This window comes from Epinephelus lanceolatus, chromosome 16 (genome assembly GCF_041903045.1).
Source record: "Epinephelus lanceolatus isolate andai-2023 chromosome 16, ASM4190304v1, whole genome shotgun sequence".
Taxonomy (NCBI): Eukaryota; Metazoa; Chordata; class Actinopteri; order Perciformes; family Serranidae; genus Epinephelus; species Epinephelus lanceolatus.
In genome coordinates, this window is record NC_135749.1 from 20,457,535 (window position 1) to 20,469,734 (window position 12,200).

The following is a 12,200-nucleotide window of genomic DNA, read 5'->3' on the forward strand; positions in this document are numbered from 1 at the left end:
AATGTGCTACACACCCATCCACCACTCCAACCTCCTACCTGGCTGAGCAAATACATACAGAGGACCAAATTTGAATGTTGAATCTTCTTGAGTGGCCAATAATAGAGTGCCCTAGAGATGATCCTTTTCTGTTGGCCTGCGCAGAAGTTAGCATCCCGCTTGTTCCCTCATCAAAAAACCTGTGGGATTTTTCCCGTTGGATTTTGGAGTATTACTGAAGATGAGCTCTGTGGCAAACAAACAAGTATGATATTTAGGGATGTCCCGAGGATCGGGTATCGGCTCCGATCACGTTATTTTTACAAAATCGGAACCGGTAATAAAAGATCGGAGGAATCAAAACAACAAAAATGGCCAGGTTGTTCATCTATGTTGTTCATTGTTGCCTCTGCTTTCCAATGTATAAAGATATGGGCCTATTTTGGTTTTTGAAGACAAGAAGAAGATATTGAATTTGTTTACATTTTGTGCTGCTGAACCACCGATAAGCTGTTTGGATACTATCTCAATAAAAAACAAACCTTATGGGACAATTTGGATGCTTTCTCTTTTTTTTTCTTTCTTTCTTTCACGTTTTGTTCAGCAAAACCATTTTCACAAATAAACACCACTTTCATGAGAGCACTGTCTCACTCCGAAGTCATTGAAATCTGGCGTTTGGGCAGTGACTTGCAGCATCAGAAACCAACCAAAAAAGGCATCCTTTAACATCAGCGTGATACATGGGCGGTTGCTGTTATAGTATAAGGGTGCCTGGTTGCGTCAGGGGGAAACGTGGCATGATAAGGACAAAAGTTAAGGCGGCGAATGTCTGCAGCAGGTGGGAACGATGGTGGATGGATCCAACAAACACCAAGCTTCATCCAAGAGAGCGGTGTTCACGCAACGTAAGATTCTAAATCCAACCACGTGTTTTTGTTGCATAAACCTAACCAGGTGTTTTTGTTGCCTAAACCTAACCATGTTTTTGTTGCCTAAATCCAACCACGTGTTTTTGTTGCCTAAACCTAAACATGTATTTTTGTTGCCTAAACCTAACGTGTGTTTTTGTTGCCTAAAGCTAACATGTATTTTTGTTGCCTAAACCTAACGTGTTTTTGTTGCCTAAACCTAACATGTGTTTTTGTTGCCTAAAGCTAACCAGGTGTTTTTATTGCAGAAACCTAACCAGGTGTTTTTGTTGCCTAATCCTAACCATGTTTTTTGATTGCAGAAACCTAACCATGTGTTTTTGTTGCCTAAACCCAACCATGTGTTTTTGTTGCCTAAACCAAACCATGTGTTTTTGTTGCATAATCCTAACATGTGTTTTTGTTGCCTAAACCTAACCATGTGTTTTTGTTGCCTAAACCTAACCAGGTGTTTATGTTGCCTAAACCTAACCATGTGTTTTTGTTGCTTAAACCTAACCATGTGTTTTTGTTGCCTAAACATAACCAGGTGTTTATGTTGCCGAAACCTAAACATGTGTTTTTGTTGCCTAAACTTAACCATTTGTTTTTGTTGCCTGAACCTAACCATGTGTTTTTGTTGCCTAAACCTAACCATGTGTTTTTGTTGCCTAAACCTAACCAGGTGTTTTTGTTGCCTAAACCTAACTATGTGTCTTTGTTGCCGAAACCTAGTCATGTGTTTTTGTTGCCTGGACCCAACCATGTGTTTTTGTTGCCTAAACCTAACCAGGTGTTTTTGTTGCCTGAACCTAACCATGTGTTTTTGTTGCCTAAACCTAACCATGTGTTTTTGTTGCCTAAACCTAACCAGGTGTTTTTGTTGCCTAAACCTAACTATGTGTCTTTGTTGCCGAAACCTAGTCATGTGTTTTTGTTGCCTGGACCCAACCATGTGTTTTTGTTGCCTAAACCTAACCAGGTGTTTTTGTTGCCTAAATCCAACTACATGTTTTTGTTGCCTAAACCTGACAAAGCACATCAATATGTGACAAGGTCGGAGTGAGAATGTGTTGTTCATGATTATTAAAGCCTAAATCCAATCGCCAGAGGTAAAAAGCTACTGCTAGGTTGTAAATGAACTACAGTACAGTCACATGACCTAATTTCACAACTATCTCAAGACTGTAGGGCCGTGTTTGGTGTGGCTCAGCGCGATGACGTTCTGTAGTCTCATTTAACCACTTGTTAGCAACCTTTTTTAAGACACAGAGAAGCTTCAAAGTTCACAAGTGGGGTATTCACTGATGTATTTTATGTGGTAGAACAAAATGTGAAAGTCTTAAGCTTCTGTTAACCACAGATCTTATTTCAAACATCTAACCAAAAAGCCATTACACTGACTTTGAGACAAGGGAACCATCCGGGTTTTAGGACTCATTCTTAGGACGCCCTATTTTTTGGCACTGCCACCATTTGGACCATGTGTGAGCAATGACAGTGGAAACAGCAGTTTGCATCACATAACAAAGAAATTAAAAGTCTGAATGTTTTTTTAAGTCAGGTTAAAAACAGACTGACAAAGGCTACTTAAGGTTTAGCAGTGTGTGTGTGTGTGTAACCCCACCACCAACAGCTAGTGTCTGAATATTTTTACAGCCACCACACAATCCTTGCCTTGCTGACGATGGTGGGTTGGGGCCTCTTCAGGTGCACTGCAAAGCTATTTTGTCCTGAAGCATTAAGTTGTATTTCATTGCTCATACAGCATTACAATTACTTGGATGTTGACCTCATTGCGGCTGTTTATGTTTACAAGCTCTTTCACGAACACAGTTTTACAGCACGCTTTATTTACTGCAGCTACAGCAGGTTTAATGTATGTTGTCTCATAAAAAACACACAATAAAAGCAGCTGCACATTTACTATTACTCTCTGGTGGCTATTCAGTCTTGTCACACGCACAGAGGCAGACACAACAAACAGCTGTTTAAGGCAGTGTATGTTTAAGAATAGAGTGGTGATGCCTACAATTTATCCTCTGCTGCACCTGACTGATTTAAAAGTTGTGTTTACGTGCATGTGTGTTTTTGTATGTGAGCAGATAACATTAGGTTATAGATAGATTACTGAGCAAAATAACATTGAAAATATTGTAATTATATAACGTTTTTTAATTTTTATACCATCACATATTTTTTTCACTTTGCTTTAATATGTACACTTTGATACATATTTGTAGGATCACAGCGGTACAAATTGGCACTTCATTCCAAACCATAGGTGTATTATCAGTTCTACTAATACTGACAAAATCCCTAAAAAGGACAATTGTCATCACTATTTTATCTGCTTGAAAAAATGTCAACCGTCAGCACTATTGAGAGATCCAGCAGACTGAAAAAAATCCCTTGTCCTTTGCTAATCAAAATTTCCATTCCCTATCATTTGGGAGTTCTCGATGCAGGATAGCCTATGCTTTTATCCCAGGTGGAGGTTTAATTTGAAGCGAGGCACAGAAATTAAAAAGCCAGCCTATGTCTACCTGTCAATCAATCGTTTGTTCATATGGGAAGCTCTCCCGCTTAGGCGCTGACAAGAGTGAGCCTATTTGATCTGGGCTTTTCAAAGAAAAAAAAAAGCCTGGATGGCCATCAGAAATCATTTGCTTCTCACCAGGACATTCAAGTGCTATCTTGACAGCACGCAATCATACACAGGTTAATGCAGTATCTATCCTGTTAATCTTTTTACTATTACAACTCATTTCGATTTTATATTTGATTCTTTTATCCAATCAAAACTTGTTAAATAACTTCCAGTTTGCACTCAAAGGAGGAAAGCTGAGTGCTTAGTCTGTTCACCACACAAAGATGTGACATAATGGGATTGGATTCATTCTTTTTAGTTTGGAAACATGAACAAAATAGCACTCTGTTATTCCAAAATGCAAGACACACTATGTTTAAAGTAGCAGGTTCAGGTATAAGTAAGTCGTAGTAGTTTTGTAGAAACACTGGCAGCTTTCAACTAGAGCAAATGTTTATCCTTTTCGTGTGTGTACAGCATGACAAGCCTCCAAAACACCATTAGTCAGATACAATTCATTAGCCTTTAACCTTTTAACCTCTGCTTTTAGCTTGGTCAGCCTGAGTCCCCACAATTCTTCTGTAAAAAGTTTCATTTTAAACTGTTGTGAGCTTGTGTTAATATTACTGGAAATGTATTTTACATGTTGCGGCTTAAACTGTAGTCAGGCAGCATAAACACCTAAAAGTGTTCCAGTCCGCTCTTACATGGCAAAGGAAGAACACGGAACAACACCAAGGGTGCATCGTATTTCCACCCCTTCCCCCTTCCCCTTGGTTTTGCGCGTTCACACGAGGGGTAGGGGTGTCTCAATTCTCATTTGGAGTAAGGGCTAGTGCCAAGACCGAGGGCTACATAGCCCTTGAAACGAAGATTCCGGAGGACCACACTTGAAAGAGAGGGCTATGAGGAATTTTGCATCATCCACCGCGTAACCATCAAATAGACGGCTGTTTTTATGTAGCAATGGCTGAACGATCTCCCAGAGAATCGTACAAATGTATTTTCAGCATTTTAATTGAAATTATAATCACAGCACTCATGTTTCATGATACAATTAATACAATGTTCAAGCGACAAATTTCGCATGTATAAGCGCTGAACAACTGTAGGCTATGTACTAAAATATCACCCGCATAGACTTTGCATAGTACTTTGCTGATGAGATGGATCATCAGGGATTTATAATAAATACTTAAACGTTTATAATAAATGAATAATGTATACATAACAACATCAGAGCATGCCAAAATTATTACAGTATCCAGAGACCCATGGGATGTATTGTTACTAAATTACTGGTACTGTAAATGGTAAATGGACCTGCACTTGTATAGCATCTTTCTAGTCATTCACAACGCTTTTTACACTACGAGTCACCTTCACCCATTCACACACACATTCACACACTGGTGGCCGGGGCTACCGTACAAGGTGCCACCTGCCACTCAGTTTTTAACACACTCACACACTGATGCAACAGCCATCGGGAGCAATTTGGGGCTCAGTATCTTGCTCAAGGATACTTCGACATGCAGACTGGAGGTGCAAGGGCTCGAACAGCTGATCTTCCGATTAGTGGACGACCCGCTCTGCCTCTGAGAGCATATGTACTCTTGACTGAGACCGTGCAGTGATGTAAAACTGAACTTCCCTGTAGAACAGAACATGTTGTCTGCATCTTACCAGAAATCTGCAGCTGCATATTATTCTTCTGTTCTATTCTAATTATTATTATCATGAAGTGATGTATAAGACAACATCTGATAATGGAATGTGTATCATTTAGCAAAGACTACAGCTCACATTTGTGTTGGTGGTGTGCATTGAAGTGGCTGAAAAAATAACTCATAAATGATGATCTCCAATAATTATAATTTATGAGGTGAATTAATCTGTAAAAACTCAAATGGGTGTCTTCTGGATTTCTGATGTTAAACCAAATCTCTTCCTGCTCTGAGTCTATGTGTTCAGATTGGAGGAAAAGGAGAGAAAAAAAAATCAGCCTGTTTTTAAATGTTTGACTCTTCCTCAGTGTCACGCTGAGGTAAAGTCTGGGAAGAGTATACATCCTTTGAGATCACTGGCACACAACTGGCTCAGAAGTGGAATTGCTGTAATCGCCACCCTCATAAAACATGCATAAAAGAGTATTTAAGAGTCAGCCTACGTCAGTATCATAAAGAGTGGATGCACTAAGAAATATTACTGAGGCCAAGCAAGTGCACTGCATCTATAACCAAGAAGAGGATGAGGAACTGTGCGGAAAAAGAAGGACTGTATAACAGAAATATGACACAAAGAGATCTGCACATGGTTTAATTATGTCACAGCTCTAAAAGTTTGGGTTGATGCAGGAGAGGACGCATTATTCATGTAGATAATGTATTTTTAAAAAACAGTTTTGGATTACATTCACGTAACATTTTAAAATAGTGTATGAGTGCCCACATGTTGTGCATGAGACTGAAATTAATTATTCTTACGTCCTTAAGACGTCCGTCTGTGTCCATGTGTATTCACTTATGTCCATAGGCTATAAAAACAGTGTTTCCTGCACAAATCAATTGTATTTGTGGTGGTAGCTGACCAGGGTGTGTGTAGGTGGATGGACACGGACGTTCAACTCGTAGTAGCTGCTGCAGCAACTCGATTTCAGCCATCGCAAACTTTGGCATCGCGTCTCTGTCAACTCAGGGGGAAATCCATGCTGGATTTGACCCCAGACTGTGTCCCCCAGTGCTGGGTTTTGCATGGGCTGAATTCAAGTTGCTACAGGCGCTCTGGGGTGAGGCAAAGGGACTGCAAGGTGTGCAGGGTAGCTAATTCTTGTCTCATTTGTGGGTTCATAAACTAAGAGGAGAGAGAGCAGAGCAAGAAGTGGCTCAATATGAAATTTTTCTAATTTTAAATAGCTTGTAAATAGTTTTTAAAAAGCAGTCACCATTGCAGGGCTTGACGCTAACTTTTTTCCCAAGGAGCACATTCAATTCAATTCAATTTTATTTATAAAGCCCAATATCACAAATCACAATTTGCCTCACAGGGCTTTACAGCATACGACATCCCTCTGTCCTTAAGACCCTCACAGCGGATAAGGAAAAACTCCCCAAAAAAAAACCCTTTAACGGGGAAAAAAAACGGTAGAAACCTCAGGAAGAGCAACTGAGGAGGGATCCCTCTTCCAGGACGGACAGACGTGCAATAGATGTCGTACAGAACAGATCAGCATAATAAATTAACAGTAATCCATATGACACAATGAGACAGAGAGAGAGAGAGAGAGAGAGAGAGAGAGAGAGAGAGATGCAGGTAATGACAGTAGCTTACAACAACATTAATGAAAGTAATAATATTATAGTTATAGTTCTGGCTACTGTGGTACAATATGTTGAAAGTATGTATTAATATCTGACAGTATACTTGTGTGACAATAGTCATATGTGTATAATAACAGTAGAAGTATGACTAATGACTAATGATGGCAGCAGCAGCAGGAGGCATCTGGCAGGACCACGGCAGCAGCACAACCACACACGTCACACTGTCCAGGCACCGCTGCGGTATGAGTTATTCTGAGAGACAGTGGAGCACAAAGGCTCCGGAGAAGAAGCCGAGTTAGTGACATCCAGAATGGCCGAGTTAGCAAGATGCAGTAATAGGATGAGAGTGTGAGAGAGAGAGAGAGAGAGAGAGAGAGAGAGAGAGAGAGAGAGAGAGAGAGAGAGAGAGAGAGAGAGAGAGAGGGAGCCCGGTGTATTATAGGGGGGTCCTCCGGCAGACTAGGCCTAAGTCAGCCTAACTAGGGGCTGGTACAGGGCAAGCCTGAGCCAGCCCTAACTATAAGCTTTATCAAAGAGGAAAGTCTTAAGTCTAGTCTTAAATGTGGAGACGGTGTCTGCCTCCCGGACCGTAACAGGAAGATGATTCCACAGGAGAGGAGCCTGATAGCTGAAGGCTCTGGCTCCTGATCTGCTTTTGGAGACTTTAGGGACCACGAGTAACCCTGCGTTCTCAGAGCGCAGTGTTCTGGTGGGATAATATGGCACTATGAGCTCACTAAGATATGATGGAGCTTGACCATTTAGAGCTTTATAAGTTAACAGTAGGATTTTAAATTCAATTCTGGATTTTACAGGGAGCCAGTGCAGAGAAGCTAAAACAGGAGAAATATGATCTCGTTTCTTAGTTCCTGTTAGTACACGAGCTGCTGCATTCTGAATTAGCTGGAGAGTTTTTAAGGACTTACTAGAGCTACCTGATAATAGAGAGTTACAGTAATCCAGCCTTGAGGTAACAAAAGCGTGGACCAATTTTTCTGCATCTTTTCGGGTCAGGATAGGCCTAATTTTCGCAATATTACGCAGATGAAAAAATGCAGTCCATGAGGTTTGCTTTAAATGAGAATTAAAAGACAAATCTTGATCAAATATTACTCCGAGGTTTCTTACGGTAGTGCTAGAGGCCAGAGCAATGCCATCTGGAGAAACTATGTCATCAGATAAAGAGTCTCTGAGTTGTTTGGGGCCAAGAACAATAACTTCAGTTTTGTCTGAATTTAACATCAGGAAATTGGTGCTCATCCAATTTTTTATGTCTTTAAGGCAGTTATGGAGTTTAGTTAATTGATTACTTTCTTCTGGCTTCATCGATAAATACAACTGTGTATCATCCGCATAACAATGGAAATTTATAGAGTGATTTCTAATGATGTTACCTAAAGGAAGCATATATAGAGTAAATAGGATTGGTCCGAGCACAGAACCTTGCGGAACTCCACACATGTGCTCCTAAGTTGAAAAAGTAAAAGAACTTTCGGGGCACAAAGTAAATTGAGGGGGGGGGGGTGAGAGACATCCCTCAATTGGGACCCACGGTATGATACCAGTGAAAGTATCATGGTTCTGAGTAGTATCAGGATACCACAGCGAAAATGAGGCATATGTGCCTTTTGTCATTTATAAAAAGATAAATCACTTTTCTATAATACATCAATGATATTTCAATGGAATAAATTACTTATTGACTTATTCATACTTCAAAAACAGCATCAATCAGTGATTAACATAGGGGGGATCAAAATAAAATAAATAAATGAAATAAAAATCAACCAGCCACCCTCCTCCCATGACAAGTCCCTTCATAAGTAATGAACAGTCCCTAAAGTTTCTCCTCTGACAGGCCACATACTGTGTGCCACCATGGCTCAGCTGTTCAGGTACTTTTAGGCAGTCATGACAACAAGTTATTCACCTGGAGCCGGACTTCTTCACCAGTAAGCTGTTATAATGCGCCGCCATATTTGACAGGAATAGTAGAAGTGTGGCGATAAACAGTAACGGCAAATCCCGCCGGTTGTGGGTTGAATGGGGGTCACAGACACGGACACACTGCCGACATTTTACTCTGTCCGTCACCGCACGCTGTTTGATTGCGTTATCAAAACACACCACTATTATTTGGCCTTGCTTTTCACTTATTCCTCCCAATACCAAATGTGTTTTTTTTTGCAATATTCGGCCGAATATATTCGGTGCATTCCTAAATAGGAGCCTTCCCCCACTTCCCACTCCCCTCACCACTGCTCTCCTCACTATACTGGCTGCTGCGCGACACGCTGCTGCTAAATGAATGTAGCGGAAACACTAGACTTATATTCACTGTGCCGACAGTGGCTTGGAAAACTGCCCATAACCGTGTCACACAGGGAAGAGGGAAGGCGGCTGGAGTTCCTCCAACATTTGCGGTTAGATTATCATATTTTTTATTGACAAAAATATAGGCTGCTTCGGCTGATTTTTTTTATGCGCACATGTGCCCCTAAATATTTTTTACAGTTTGCACACACCTATTTTTAGTTGCAAATGCGAGTGAAACGCTCGCACTGTCGAGCCCTGCATTGATATAGTGGCAGGATGCCACAAATAAATCAATGTATGGAAACACTGAAAAAAAAAAAAGGTGGAAACAGCATCACAGGTGATTTTTAGTGTCAGATTTTTGATGGGAAAGAATAAACCTACCAAGAAAACATTGTATGGAATGTCCCTTTAACACTGCACATAAGAAACTGTATATTGTCTACAATCAGGGTGTTATATATTTCAATTGACAATAACTATGATATTGGAAAAAAATGAAATACTGATATCATGTTCATAACAAACATCTGACAGTATTGTGTAAGTAATCCAGCACCTCTTAAAATGATTTCTGTTTCTGTCCATTCTCGCTTTGATTTCCTCCCCCAACATCATCTGGTTGCCTTTTTCACTATCAACAGAGTATAATTTCTCTTTTTGTATGATTTTGTGCTGTTATGGTTACAGATTCTCTCTCCACCTCCACACACTTGTATTTTGTGTCTGATTCATTTGCTAAAAACGAAGGACAACATGCACAAAGTAAAAGATGCCACAATAATCATGTGGTTAAAATCTGTTCCTATTAAAAACACCTTCATAGGCTTTAATAAATACATGTAGAGAAAACTTTTTTTGTATGATTCATCCATCCTAAAAGTACCTACATGTTTATTTGATCTGCCTTTTCAATGTACACAATCTGTATGTTGCACAAAAAGGCATAATACGAGAGCGGCATTCAACCCTTTTGATGCATAATTCATATCCATGTATGTACGTTAAAAATTCAACAGCTCAACAAATGATTTTTCAAAAATGTACTGTGAAGCACTGCAAGGAAAAAATCACAATGTTTAATACCCTTGATTAGGTTTTGTGCTTCTGAACTACACATGGTAGAAGTGGCCACATGGCCTCTTTTGCTTTTTATTCTCGTACAGTATGAACACTGTTGCACTCAGTGTCCACAAGTAAAAACTGGCATTTTAACACCGTATGATGTCTTCCATTTTGATTGTTTTGTGTATATATATATACTGCACAGTGGCCACGCCTCTCAAAGACAGGAGCTGCTACAGATGACACTCCATTTTGAAATCACAACAATATTATTCCACTTAAGTCAATCTAATTGCTCGGACATGGAAATGAGATTTAAATGAATGCAGACAGATTAACGAGGACGCTAATCACATGATGAGGGGGTTTGTCCTTTCCATCTATGTTGCATTTCCCTCGCTGCATAGGAAGCATACAACACAACTACGACACGGGGAGCTGACAGTAGCCTCTGCTACCAGCTGCGATCTACTACACAATGCCCTGGGCAACGTAAATGTTAATTGGGCTTCTAATATGCAGTTTTGCTGGCCACAATCTGTAAATATCACTTAACATCAATGGAATAAAGCAAGCAGATGTCCAAACCTCTCTGCCTCTGTATCCCTTCATACTAATAACAGTGGTTGCTCCTTGTGGTCACTGACTATGTGAAATAAATGGAAAAAAAATACAGCTAGTATTTTCCCTGTCAATTTTAGAGAATGCCAGTGCAGTAATTTAATGCGGTAGCATTCCAGTATATCTCAGTTTCAAAAACTGAACAGATGAAATCAATTTATGATGTTATTGCTCAAATAAAATGAATTTAAATGCATAAAAACAGAAACATACTGTAAGAGAGATTCAAGAGAACCTAATGAGGAAGAATACTTACAATGTACTCAACATGCAAATTATTTATGCATACGTGCCGGGGATTGACTAAACCTTAGATCAAATCAATGTTAGAAAATGGCACAACTTTTTACAGTTACTTTAGTGGCATTAATGGCACAGTCAATAATCATTATTTATTAGTTTACAAGGGAAACCCATGCACAGAAAAACTGGTGGTCTTGTAATTGTCGAAAGTTCACCAGAGCCTTGGAATATATGCAGACAGACATGCATTATTTTGACAGTAATGCACTAAAATGGCCTATCAACAGCAACAACTGTTCATCTCCCTGAGACAACCTATGTTGCTTATTGCTGTACATTAAGACCTTAAAACGTTGCTGGAACCCCATTAATACATCTCATTGCATAAAATTTCCATTTGATTTGTATTCAGAATTTTAGATGACCAGTAGAGCACCGGAAAACCCTCATTATTTCATATTCAATCAATCACTCATCAGCGAGCGCCTGAATTATGCCAGTTTTGGCAGTGTGTGGTTTCATCTTGATTATGGAGATTGGCATTAAAATCAGAAGAACAACACGGGCTCCTCGCGCATGGCTGTTCTTGAACATGTCACAATGTCATTACTATTGACAAGCTGCATTATAATGTACTTATGTGTCCTCCTCGTCTTCATCGAGTTAGAGTCAAATGCTGGAAGCACTGTGAGCCCTTCAGAAAATCCACCTTATTTTGAATGCTGTGAAAAACATGCTGTTTATTGCAAATATACAGACTTGCATTAGGCAAAATTTTGAAACCTATATTCATATATATACGTAGAGAGCTTTACAAGGAAAATAATTCAGATGATTTGATTTGATTTGATTTTACTTCCATGTAAGAAGACGTAAAAAGATATAGTTCTTGTGTCCAAAGATCACATAGGAGTGACTCTCTGAATCCTTATTGGTCAGCTACTCTCATGTTTTCTGTGGGGAACACTACTGTAATATTCTTGTACTTGGTCTGCTGATTAATATAAGCAAATGGGTTGTAAGCTAACAAGCTATTTTTGGCGCACCTGGTTCTAAAAGTGAATGGGAAGGCATTCCTTTTCTATTTACAATATTACATGGCATACATATTTGGTACCCCTGACAGAAAGCTTGCTAGCTCTGTCAAATTTA